The sequence below is a fragment of the Choristoneura fumiferana genome, unplaced genomic scaffold (assembly GCF_025370935.1).
Source record: "Choristoneura fumiferana unplaced genomic scaffold, NRCan_CFum_1 Sck3bRy_40;HRSCAF=207_pilon, whole genome shotgun sequence".
Classification (NCBI taxonomy): domain Eukaryota; kingdom Metazoa; phylum Arthropoda; class Insecta; order Lepidoptera; family Tortricidae; genus Choristoneura; species Choristoneura fumiferana.
In genome coordinates this window covers 1-13883 of record NW_027413026.1, presented here as the reverse complement: position 1 = coordinate 13883, position 13883 = coordinate 1, and the positions used below count along the sequence as shown (strand labels likewise).

At 33.3% G+C, this 13883-nt stretch overlaps 1 long non-coding RNA gene across 1 annotated transcript; it reads left to right on the top strand.

Annotated features, from left to right (window-relative positions):
• The first annotated feature begins 150 nt into the window (after positions 1-150).
• Positions 151-7467, top strand: LOC141445178 (uncharacterized). Its single transcript, XR_012453287.1, has 4 exons — positions 151-2741; positions 2840-5636; positions 5803-5940; positions 6138-7467. It is a non-coding gene; the product is annotated as an uncharacterized lncRNA (long non-coding RNA).
• The last annotated feature ends 6416 nt before the right edge of the window (positions 7468-13883 follow it).

The following is a 13883-nucleotide window of genomic DNA, read 5'->3' as shown; positions in this document are numbered from 1 at the left end:
CTACTCCGTTTTGAATGAAAACTTAAATTTATAATAGATAATGAACCAATGATCTATACTACGATTACGTAATGCTTGCATTTTCGGTTTTTCTTAACTTATTTAGCTAATTTCGACAACTTGCCGTTTCCATGATGCTTCGTTGATATTTCTTTAAATTAACATAATTATTAACATCAAATGTATCTAAGATCTACTGTAGACTAATACTAATGATTCTATTACTATATCAAGTCTATTTTTGATGAATTTGTGACCATATTTCTTGTTTTTAGATAAAATTTACATTTCCATTACCAAAAGCGACCTCTATAATTCCCACGTGAAACTAACTAAATAGCCTCCCAGGTTAATCTGCCGCTAAACCCAGTTCGGCATTAGTTCACTAATTTTCCATGACGCCTACCATTAATTCCTTTAATTGACCATAGATGGCGTTTTTTTACATTAATTATTATACCCGAACAACACAATTCTAATCTCCAATTAAATTTAACATTTACTCATTAAATTGACTGCTAAATTATCCCTGCTTTAATTACATCGACATTCTAATCTCAATTACTCTTATTTAACTGTCTTTGTCGACATGTTTTTGTTTCGAGTTTCCATCAAACCTTCATAGATGGCCCCACTAACAATTTTCTACTAATTTATTCCCAGTGACGGTCGTGTGACACATCCGAACCGTTACAGCTTTTCCCCTTGATAGACTAAGAAGTAGTTAATATACAATTTAACGCCCGAATTGGTCTATCACACTTATGTCAATATTTAAAATTTAAAATAAAATTTTATTAGTCTTTATAATTGAAATGTGTTTTGTGTGGTGTGTTTTTAACCAAGCTAAGACTATCACTATTTCTAGCCTACATTTGAACCAGTGTTGAAACTCACAGATATGAACACAGTTACAATCCAGTCAGAATGTCTAAGACTCTGCGAAAGATCTTGGTTGTGAGGCAAGATAACTCTAGTAGTAAATCGTATCTCAGCTTCTAATAAAAGCATGATAGCAAGGTCTAACTATCAAGTCCTAGTAGAACTACGATTCTCTCCTTAAGCCCAGGCATTCCTTTCGATTATTCACTTACCAGAAGGTCAAAATGCCCAATCCATTTGCCTCCCAGTCCAGACTTAGCCTTCAATAATGACTTCCTAGTCTTGGAGCATGTGTAGTGTAAATTTTTAGTTCTGTCCACTAGTAGAGTACTAAAATCCTTGAACGCAGTCTACAAAACTGATTTTGCCTACTGGCCTATCCTAACACCTCTATCAAGAATTCTAGTTGTAAGTGTAATGTGTTCAATTATAACTACCAATAAATGATCCGATTATACTACAGAATTGTTAATTATTCAAGACCCTCATTTCCTTAAATATAATACACTCTCTTTTCAGAAACCCCTCTCGTTGTTCTAGCATATAATTTCACACAACATTTCCATCACCACTCTTTCATTTTTTTTTTGTTTCATTATTGCTCGCTGTCTTGAACAATCAATAACCCCAATTAGTTTAACCAGACTTCTTTTGTTTTACTCTCAAAATTATTTCTTAACCCCTTTTTTTTCAATGATAGTTCCCATCAACATTATTTTTTTCTACCCTATCCTAATCATAAATATCCTTCCCATTTATCACCTTTTCCTACGTGTTTGTTTTTTTTTTTCCCAGGTACTTAAGCCTAATATATACATATCATAAAATCTACTCTTACTGTCTACATATTAACTACCAAACGCTTATAATATAATTTGCTAAAATTTCTAATACTACTGTAAATATTCTATCTACTCTTAATTTAGGTCATCAATTTAGATACCATAATAATTCTATTTCTACACTCTTAACTCAGCTCTAAAACATTAATTTGGCACAAAACCAAACCAAATTTACTTTTGCGTTTCGCTTTACCCCTTTTTAATATCAAAATGCGTTTATTAAACCACCTATCATTATAGTATCTAACTATCTAACTTGTTGTTAAATTTGACAACTCGGCATTAACTTATACTTATAATATACTTCCTCTCCTTTTCCCCTCTTTTTTGAAACTTTAACTTAACATCCTTTACTCAATTTAAATTAATAAATTTAAGACCCTTTAAGATTCATTTCCGAACTGCAATCTATATTTTTTTTTGTGAACTAACCATTACTCTTACTGTTAGCTACCGACCGTACGTCCGTTTGAGTCACCTTTAAAACACGCAAATTCCGTTATAATTTTCCTACAATGTGACTAACTTTTCTTCTCTACGGCAACCTCTCAAATCAAATGTCAAATCCTCCTGTCAAAGCAAATCGTATCTTAATTATTGCCGTTTCAATAGACGCATTTTTAATTACATTAACGCTATGTTATTAAATTTAATTTTAAATTTGTACACTAATTATTAAGAAGCTAATCTGCGCGCGTAGCATCAAACTCTTCCTACTATCTCAACTTTAGATGCTTACTTTGGATACTTTGGTAACTAACTAAGTGAAACGCTGCGTGGTTCAATCGTTTGCAAGAGGAAAAGAATTATAATGTCTGTCACCAGATCCGATAAATTGTTGCTGAAATTTCCTTGTCTCTATGATCGCTGTCATGTCTCTTTATCTGTGAAATTGGGATCGTCGCGAAGAACGAAACCCAAGGTCCTGCTGTCCCACTAATGTACTTAATTGAAATCTCTACTGTACCCCTCATCTTGTCTGACATCAACCGAAAAGCCGGAGCTTACAATCGCAAGGTGAATATCGTAATTTTTTTCTTATGTTTCTACCAATCTAAAATGTTGTTATTGTCCTAACCAAAATGTCAATGCTAACCGTCTACATTTTCTTTCAGATTCAACACAATAACGACATGGCCCACAACTCTGTAATAACTTTGGCGAATGACCACTCCGAGGAAAATAAACTTCTATTCTTTTAAACTTATATACAACTGGCGCTTACTCCCTTTTTCCTTCCAACATTGTATAACATTTGTTCTAGTTAATGTAAATGCTGCAACATAAGGTTACACTATAATTTACTAGCTTTTAAGTTTAATTTTCTCTGCTTACAATTTTTTTTATTACTCAGTTAATAAATAATATTTAATATAGACCTGTAATCTAAGCTAATTTTATGTTAAATTAATTTTTCATTTCTATTTGTATGTGTTTTAAGGGTGATTTTACTTTCAGAATTCCGTACCGCCTCCCTCTATCGTTTCCCCTATTTTCATACCCACCGTTACTTCATCAACCACTCACAACACTGCATAATTTTATTTCTATCTTAATTACCCTACTTGTCTTAATGTAGTTAATTAAATTTATTTTAAACACTACTAGCATAATAACCAACAATTAACAAAAGCTAATCTAATTTAAATTTATCCACTAATTAATAAGCATTGTACAGGTGGTTTAACTGAAATGTCAACCTGTATTCTAATTAATCTCTATTTTTATTCTTTTATTTTAATTAATTTCAACCAGATACAACTTACTTTATATAATTCAATATGTTTAATAACTGGTGGCAGCCTTATTGGTTAATGCAAATAGTAACTATGTTTAGGTTTAAAATAATGTACCATTTGTTCCCAAATAAATATTAAAACATAACTAAATAACTCTTATCTTGTGTGTCTCAGAATCTACTTCACCCATTTTGTTTTTTTTTTTCTCTAATAGGTTTCACTGGTAGTACCTAGACTAATGTACTGCATAAAATTTTCCCCTCATCTTCGTTGGTATTGGGTTCTACTAGAACATACATTTTTATAGGGATTAGTAGCTTTTACATATAACCCTTTATTTATACTATTTATACTTATGCTTCAAATTTATTTACATACTAATTTCTACATATTGATTTCTCTTACAAGTTGTACAACTACCTTTCTATTTATTCCTGTCACTACTATTACCGTTTCCCCTGTTTCCCATGTCATAAAAAAATTTGAAATGTCATTTTTATATTCTACATATCTCTTTAGCATGTTATTTATCCTTTTATAATGACTAATTTCCCCCTGTTTAAGCATTTCTAATATGATTTAAGAATAAGAATATTTATTTGCGAAAATGTAGTAGTAAATAAGTTGGAGAAGCGTTTTTGAGTGCATACTATTTTACTTAAACAAGCATGCAAATTTTCTTATAAACTATTGATTGGTACCATATTAAATAACACTAAAATACTATATTATGTCAAACTCAGAAGATGAAATTTAAAGTTATTCGCTTATTGGATCAAAATAATTATTAATGCCATAATAACACTTATCCAAACAAAATTTACGTAATTCATATTTACACTCAGGCATGTCAAAGTTACTTATTTCTATGTGTAGATTATTATATACTTTTACTATCATACATAAAGCATTTTTTGTAAAACAAGCTGTTTTCGACAGCGAAGGATAGCAAAGAAGAGTACCGCGGCGATTTGTAAATCAATATGTAATTCTGAAATATTTTCTAAGTATTTTTAACAATTCTTTATTTACCCCAGAATCTGTTTATAATATCTCAGGTAGCTTTATCTTTTCCCCCTGTCATAAATCTCTCTCAGATATAAATATCTAAATGCTCCTCTCATCCACTCAAAGGTTGACTGGTAGAGGATAAGTCCGCCTTTCTACATATAGTTATCTCATAGGTTGTCAATTGTGTTTGTTTACCTATTTTGTACTATAAAGAGTTTACATACATACATACATATCTTGATAATACATCTGCTACTATGTTTTCCTATTATGTATATATAATTGAATTGTTCTAAATAATTTATCCACCTAGTCACTCTAACATTATATAATCTCTAATTCTAGACAAATATTAGCGCCTTATGGTCTATTAAAATTATCACTTTAGCTCCACGTAAATATGTCTCGAACTTAGCCAATCAACTTATTACTAAGAAAACTTATTCGGTCACGGTCCAGTTGAGTTGCGGACCCCTGAATCCTCTACTGTGGTTAATTTTATTTTCTGGTTCAGGTGCATGAAATTTAACTAACTATTTTCCCCTCTCTAATACAATCCACATTCCTCTATCATTTATTTTCCATTGACCTCTTTTATACTGCATATAATAATTTATTGTACTTTAACTACAGTGCCTTACTTTATTTTATTTTTATTTACACTGCTGTTCTTGGTAAAGTATTTTATTTCTAAATTTTAATTCATCTCCCCCCTTATTCATAAAATTCTTTACGTTAATAATTACATCTAATTCGGCCGCTTAATAAACTGATTTTGAATAAATTTAAACCTTAACGATAACTGTCTAACTTTTATTTTATGTGGTTTTATTTTTCTTTCATACGTTTTGTATTTCAAATTTGTTTCTCATATCGCCCTAATTTTAATATAAAGTACACCTAAATTTTCCGCTTCCAAGTCGCCACGTTTCGTATCTATGGACGTGAACCCTTTACCTCGCTTACGCGCAATTTAAAAATAAATACTCGTACCGCCCTTCGCTATCTGTCACCGCGCAGCTGCCAACGTCAACACTATAATTCTATCGTCAAAGAAAGGTTCTAACCTCAATTTACTATGAACTTACGCTTGTCTTTATTACACTAAAAGTATTTAAAGATAACTAAAACTTTCCGTATCCGCGAGTTTATAATTTAACAGGTGAGTGCCGCCGACATAACTTACGTTCTATGATCTAACTGTAACTATTGATTTGGACTCAAGTTTCGACAGTAACTAACTATTGTTTTAAACGGTATTAACAGTGCTCGCGTTTTAAATACGTCCAAGTGTTAACTGTGTAATAATAATGCCTTTTATCTTTCAGATAAAACCTCACCCAGTGTATCTCAAATGTAAAATGTCTAAAGCTCACTCGGATCGCTCTTATAATGAAATTTAAATTTACTGAGCTCATTCAATGAAGCCAGACCCCACAACAGCCCATTGTTGTTGACATTGAATGGTATGTACTAACTTTCTTAATCTCACTATGTCATAATCTTATAAAATTTCAACTGTTAAATTATTTCTTTATTGTTATTACATTTCAAGTGACATTTAAACTCCAAATGTTTGTGTAAGCTAAAACCCAATTAAAATTCATTCTACTCTAATTTCAAACTACTCTTTCTGTTATTTATTTCTTTCTTTTATTTACAGAAAGTGTGATAGTCTAATGACAGATGAGCGCTGAACATCACTATATCACACATACTTGAGCATGGATTGAACTAGTGTCTACCTCTCACGATTTGAACTTGTGTGCACTCCTGCTACATAATCAAGGAACTATTCTCACTCTAACTATACCGCTGTCCGCAGACATCTTCCTCTTAATAAAATATTTTAAACGCTTTTAGGTGCTATGATTAATTTTTGGTGTATTGTTTCATTTCTTTACCTATAACCCTCTACTATTATCATTTCATTAATTACTCAATCATTAATTTGGTAAACTATTAATAACAATTGTCTCAACTTTCATATAACAACAAAGCGACCCCGTTAGTTATTTACTGATTTGTTTATACCAAACATTTACAAGTAAACTTAATGTAATAAATTGTAATTGACTTTCTCGCTTTCCCCTCATAAATTAAATTCTAAAGTAACAGATTTTTACTTTATGTTAATTTCTGATCTGTAAATCTATCATATATTACTGTTTTGCTTAGATCAACTTCTATTCTCTGCGCTCTACTTTCTAGGCATTGTGACTAAAAATACTATTTTACTCATGACTAATCTGATTAAAGCAAAACTTCTCATTATACTAATCCTGAGTAATTAATACATACTTTATAAATCATTTCCCCTATTACTTAAGAATGCCTGGCAACCGAGCTTTGCTTGGGCTTAAACTAAAATATTGCTATCTCTCTCTAACTTTTGATGTATGAAATGTCGTTTGACCGGTATTTTTTCATATCTAAAATGGCGTCTTGTTTCACGTCTACGCATGCGCATGTGTGAAGTCTGGCCCTATACCACGAAGTGCAAAACTCGAAATTCGTATGTTGCCGTCCCGCCGACGCTTAAGTCATTTAATATGCGAGTAAAAGAGACGGTGCGATACGAACTTTGATTTTCGAGTTTCGTAGTAGCCCTGCAGTTCTAACTTCTAACTGTCAACTCGCAACAAAAGCAAACGCTACTTTTATTTGAGTTTTGAATCCGCTTAGCTCTCAAATCTGATATTACTAAACTGTCTACGCTACTTCTAATGAAACAGATGACTATTCATTACTAAGGCCGAAGAAAACAGTGCATCGATTACTCCTACATCACGCCTAGATCTTGTGATCATTGCAGCTTTTAACCAAGGGTGGACCCTCGTCTTACTTCTGTGAATGTTCGTCAATCAAGAATAAACTATCTCAGTGTTTTTAGTGAAGTGAATTAAAAATAGGAAGTGCTTACGACCGTCTTCATTTCGACAAGAAGTTCTTTATGTTGTGACCCGCTAAATTTATTAAATTATTAAACTATTCTCAAGTTATTCCTATCTCCATACTGCTATAACACTGATTATAATCATCATCATCATCACCCCAGTCTATGCATATCCTACTACTAAGCACACAGGTCTCCTCTCAGAATGAGAGAGCTGATTCTCTATACTATCACAACTTTAATTCAAATTAATCTCAAACTCCATTTCACGAACAGCAAATTGTGGCAGTCTAAAAGAACAACCACTGTTTTGGAAAACGTTACTGATTTTATGCTATATTACCTATCTTTTACTTACTACAATCTATATCTAAATTAATTCTTAACCTCAAATCTTTTTATTTACAACACTTGTTATTATTTTTATCTATGTTATTAATTAAATACTCATTTTGGTCATGATTTTCTTTCTACTTTTGTTTGTATTCTAGCTCACAGCTTTGCAAACTGTAAACAGACTATGATTAAACTAACACCAAACTCTAAATTACTTAAGTAAATTAAATTAAGTTCTTCCTGGTCATGGCATACCATATTGTAACCAACCTTTTGATTACTTTAATTTTTTTTTTTATATTTAATTGTACTTGTACTTGACTGTACTTATGCTGGTCACGGCCAACAAATTGTAATAACCCTTCTAATGGCCTTGTGATTTTGAATCGTCTAGTGGATTAGGAACCTACCTTATGCCCAGTAATAACCTAAGTGCTTTTATTTGAGAATTAATTTGAAAAGCCTACAGTTGTGTTTCTAATGTTATAATTAATTAAGCAGTACCTAACTTCGTGATAATTTTGACTCTAGATTGAACTCTACTGAACTTTAGGGTGAAACTTTAATTACTGAGATGTGAATTTAGATATACTAGTATGTTTAGACTGGATAGTTCTAGAAATGGATCTTTCAGGTTACCTAGAATAATCAGTTTGGAAAAATGAGAGGAAATATTTCTACTACGGATAGTGTTTGTGTTTGTATTACTTCTGAATCTATTTTGACTTAAAACTAAGTTTAATACCGAGACCCAAGGTCCGGAAGGACGCTACCTCCTTGCCCCTTCGTCCTTTCCTTTCGCACACCAGAGCAATATATCTCTATGGATATGTCAAGTTGTGATTTTACTAGACTAAGCACTAACTTTCGGTGCATTCAAATCAAAGTATGGAAATACAAACACAATGTTTTGTAACAAGTTGAATCTAATTTTAGACTTATGGTTACTTATTCTATGCTTATATTAGAATACTCTATGAGATGCTTAATTATAACTTTGATAATTAGTTCAGGAATGAGTTTAGACACTATAGCTTTTCATTTACTATAGGCGCTAGTATCTCTTAATTTAGATTACGTCTTATCTATCTTAGATATATGAAATGTCTAATTTGACATAATTTTATTTTGGTATAATTACTAATCTCATAGTGACTTTCACTTATTTTAATGAGCTATCTACTTAGTCTAATTTTCTAGTTCTACCAGCATTTGGCGTTACCAGAGTAAAGCAGAAAGTAAGTACCGATTTCTATACTTTACGCCCAGAACACAAGCGTTAATAATAATCTAACTAGCTTATAACTAGATAACCCTTGGGTATTCAAGATAACCTCTGTATTAGGTTTTGGACTCGTCTATGACTAGTTTTGTCTCAATTCATATATTTTAAATGAACAATAAACTGTTTCAACTATCAATCCTTAATCAATTATGTTTAAATCGAGATCGAATGAAAAGTACGTAAATTTCCAGATAGACTGTTGCCTGGTATGTGTCAACGTAAGCTATCGACCGTAGTCAGGATTTCTACATCCGTTCACTCAATGTAAGTAGGTACGACAACTAAAACAGCTAGTATGTATTTATAACACGAAAGACTTTTGTATTTTAATTGATAGATGGTCCAAAACCCTCTACGATTTTATCTCTAACTTATTACTAGACATAATTTGATGAGATCTTAATCAAAAGTATGAATATGATGTTTGATATTAATTTTATCAAAACAAAGCTTATTTTAGCTGGCAATCGTAATTCAAATCGAAATTAGATGATAATTGTGTTAAATATTATTCAGTAAGTTATCTGGCATTTAATTGTCCACTTAGCTATGAGATCGTGTCATATCAATTCCCGCTTATTCATTATAGGAAAGACAGCTAAAATATGTTATTGTTATTTACTCTTAACAAAATGATCAAACCGTATTTTGGTTTTAAATTGAAGTCAACTTACTAATTTTAATAAAGTTATTCGTAGTCAAGTTCTTATGAACTAAGTTTTGTATAATGAAGTTTTGACGTAAGTACTTAAATAAAATTTTATGTTTTATATTTTATATACTTAAAATCTAGTTTATGCCTTAAAACTATGTGTGTGCGAGTTTAAGCTTTCCCTAGCTCTGTGTTGGAGTTTAGCAATTTGGAGGAAAACCCTCATAGGTGAACTAATTGTGTGGTGAGTTAAAATAGTAACTTTCCCGGTGTAAGGAAACGCTACTCTAGCTAAGCCCTATGAACTTCCCTACCTATATAGCCCTAATAAATCCTACAATTGTACTTTAAGCTTGCCTGAGGCCCCTACTCTCTGTCTGTGATTAGCAAAACTAGAGAATTAATCCCACATGTACATTTAGTGTAATGTAGAAATTCACGGTGCAATGAATTTCTTCTAATCTCCTATCAACAATGATGGTGTGTATACCTAAAGCCCTATCGGTCCCTAAATGGTGCTGAGCTCTCAACTTTCCCGAAGGAAAGTCCCTATGACGGAGAGCCCCGCGGAACAGCAGAATACCTAACGTTGTGCATAAATACGTAAATAAATAGGGGACAGGAATTCTGAGTTTCTTAAGTACAAACCAAGCGTCAACAAGACACGCATTCACTTCGACGAGCGCTACTTAGTCGTTACAAAAGACAAACAGAATCCACTGGTGGCTGGTACGACAGTAATTTGCCGCTGAAGCCGCCACAGCTTCAGGAAGTGGAAGCCTATTTCGTCCACGGTTGTCACCGTTAGGTGTCAGACGATATAGACGGACTTAAAGCTCAACCAAGGTACGTTATGGAGGAACCAAAGTCATTTCCATTAAGTTGGGAAAACACAGAAAAGTTATGGGTTAGTACAAAATATACGTAGGCTGAAATGAAACGCTATAAAACGATCACTCCACACTACAAGAACAAATAAAGGACTTCACCGCCACAAGACCGCAAAGTTTCCCTCACACAAAGATTTTCCGAATGAAAATCAGCACTAAATATTTCACAAATAATTAAAAAACCAGAGAGTTAATCATTATTCGAAGATTAATGATCAAGACCCCGACACTTTACTTCCTGAAGAAAATACTCACATTTCTTAAATTAAAATTAAAATTAAATTAAATAAAATCAAAAAACCCCAATTAAAATTAATGAAATAAAATTACCGATACTATTGACTCTAATTTGTTAACAAAATGGCGCACAGAAACTAAACCCCCCGACTAGCAAAATAACGATGTTGACTCTACGAAATCTAAATCCATCTGGCTCCCGCCCTTTTTGTGTCACCTCTATTTATAGCTTCTCCCGGGACCTCTGGTATTTTCGCGCCAAGCGACCAAACGACGCCAAGCTTACCAAAGTCGACAACGTTGACATTGCCCGCTCTCGCTTTTTCTTCTGCCAAATCCTTATCTCAAAATAGCCAAATTTTATCCGTAAAATTTATTTTTGAACTAAAATTTCCTATTTATCTTGACACTATCCTAGCTTAACTATTCTAGTAAATACGTTCCATTTTTATATTGTGCTACAACAATAATTTTCAATAAATATTTATATGTATTTGTCAAATACTTCAATTTTACCTCAACGTTTTAATTTCCTTAACCTATCTAACAATAATCTTACTTCTAATGATAATTTTCTACTTATTACTCCCTACACTCTTTGAATATAAATAGCCAATTACATACTTCTATTGTTCGTTATAAAATAGCTAATTTGCCTACAATTATTAACTGGTATCCCCAAATTCGCGCCGTTTATTCATAGTTTCCTTTGTCGAAATACGCCACTCAAAATTTGCTTATAATTTCGCCACGTTCCTACTTTAAGTCAGTGCGACAGAGTGCTTGTAATTTCATCATAACTAAATGTGTAATTACTCTGCTAATACTACTCCGTTTTGAATGAAAACTTAAATTTATAATAGATAATGAACCAATGATCTATACTACGATTACGTAATGCTTGCATTTTCGGTTTTTCTTAACTTATTTAGCTAATTTCGACAACTTGCCGTTTCCATGATGCTTCCGTTGATATTTCTTTAAATTAACATAATTATTAACATCAAATGTATCTAAGATCTACTGTAGACTAATACTAATGATTCTATTACTATATCAAGTCTATTTTTGATGAATTTGTGACCATATTTCTTGTTTTTAGATAAAATTTACATTTCCATTACCAAAAGCGACCTCTATAATTCCCACGTGAAACTAACTAAATAGCCTCCCAGGTTAATCTGCCGCTAAACCCAGTTCGGCATTAGTTCACTAATTTTCCATGACGCCTACCATTAATTCCTTTAATTGACCATAGATGGCGTTTCTTTACATTAATTATTATACCCGAACAACAAATTCTAATCTCCAATTAAATTTAACATTTACTCATTAAATTGACTGCTAAATTATCCCTGCTTTAATTACATCGACATTCTAATCTCAATTACTCTTATTTAACTGTCTTTGTCGACATGTTTTTGTTTCGAGTTTCCATCAAACCTTCATAGATGGCCCCACTAACATTTTCTACTACTTTATTCCCAGTGACGGTCGTGTGACACATCCGAACCGTTACATCACCCGCGACTTATGATAGCAAATTGCTTCAGTTTTATTGATATGGACCTCCGCTATAGTTATTTAACCAATCACAAACGAAACACCATTGTCGAAGTTGTCAAACGGATTTCATTGTACTAGCGCATCTAGCCCGTTACAGAAATCCTCGTTGTTTCGGCTTTTAAAAAGATTTTCCATGTTTTAATCTTAAACGATTTTTACTGGCAGATCTGATACTCGTAAAAGTGATAATTTCGCACCCGGGACCGAGGTAATTAAGACGATATATTGCTTAAATTACGTCAAAGTTTTAAATCATATTGCTTCGGCCCTGGTCGCGAGAAGAAGCTGTACCTATGTATTGTTGTTATTCAGGTTGAGATTTTTCATTGACTATAATCGTACTTGGGTAAGAGTGTGTTCTTTGTCTTATGCCAGCGTAGTTTCAAGTCAAGACTAACGATCGAAAATTTTAATTCAACTCGTTTTCAGTTTAACACAGGTTTTACGCACTGTACATTGCCGTTGCTAGTAAGCATATCGCTTCTTTGCGACAAAACTGTGCTATCTCCAAAGTTGCGATATTACCAGATGTCACAGTTTTGTCGCAAAGGTGCGAGCAATATCTAAATATCACTGAATGAGAGGGCTTTGGCACAATACACACAACTATACGTTACGTATATTGTGGCTTGGGCTTTAGTTCTCACGCAGTCCCAATGCGGATTGGGAACTTCACATATACTATTTTTTTCGTCAGTGTGTGTAGATGTGTGTCACGACATTTTCCTTCGCCGTAAATAAAGCTCAAGGTAAATATCAAATGTAACTTCACAAGACTACATAGCTCGAATCCGCGACGCTCTACTTAGTGCAGTGGTGGTGGTCCACGGCTTCACCTAAATACACTGAGGAATATTTGCAATGAGTGAATGGAATAAAATCATAACGATTATTTGTTTTTTAGTTCGTGGAGTGGTATCAGTAGCTCATATAAAAACAAATAATATTCGTAGTAACGTCAACACCGGACTGTTTGTAAAACGTCATTACTCATGAAACTTCGTGAGACTCATTTCATAGTGAAATAAACACCGGATAACTTAACTTTTTAAATCGACCTTAACTCGACATGTTTCGGGCTCATTCGTAGCCTTTTTCCTTCCCGGACACCACACGCGGCGGCTGCTGCAAAACGCGCAACTGCCGCGCCACCGCCTCTGCCGCAGCGACTAAACAATCATCATCATCATCATCCCGCCTATATACGTCCCACTGCTGGGCACAGGCCTCCTCTCAGAACAAGAGGGTTGGGCCATAGTTCCCACGCGGGCCCAGTGCGGATTGGATTGATTGGCAACTTTCACACACAAAGCCATTGAATTGCTTCGGGCAACTTTGATGGCGGTTCCTCGACATGGACTTTTCACTTCACCTGCATATAGCTCATAGTGGTTTACTAAATTTCAAATAAATATGTACCGCACATGGAAATTTCGTTAAAAACTCAGAGGTGCGATTGTCCTGTGGATGTTATGAACTTACCACAACATTTTCCTCTGCTGCATAGAAAGGGCGTAGGTCAAACCTAGACTAGGCATTACACGCTT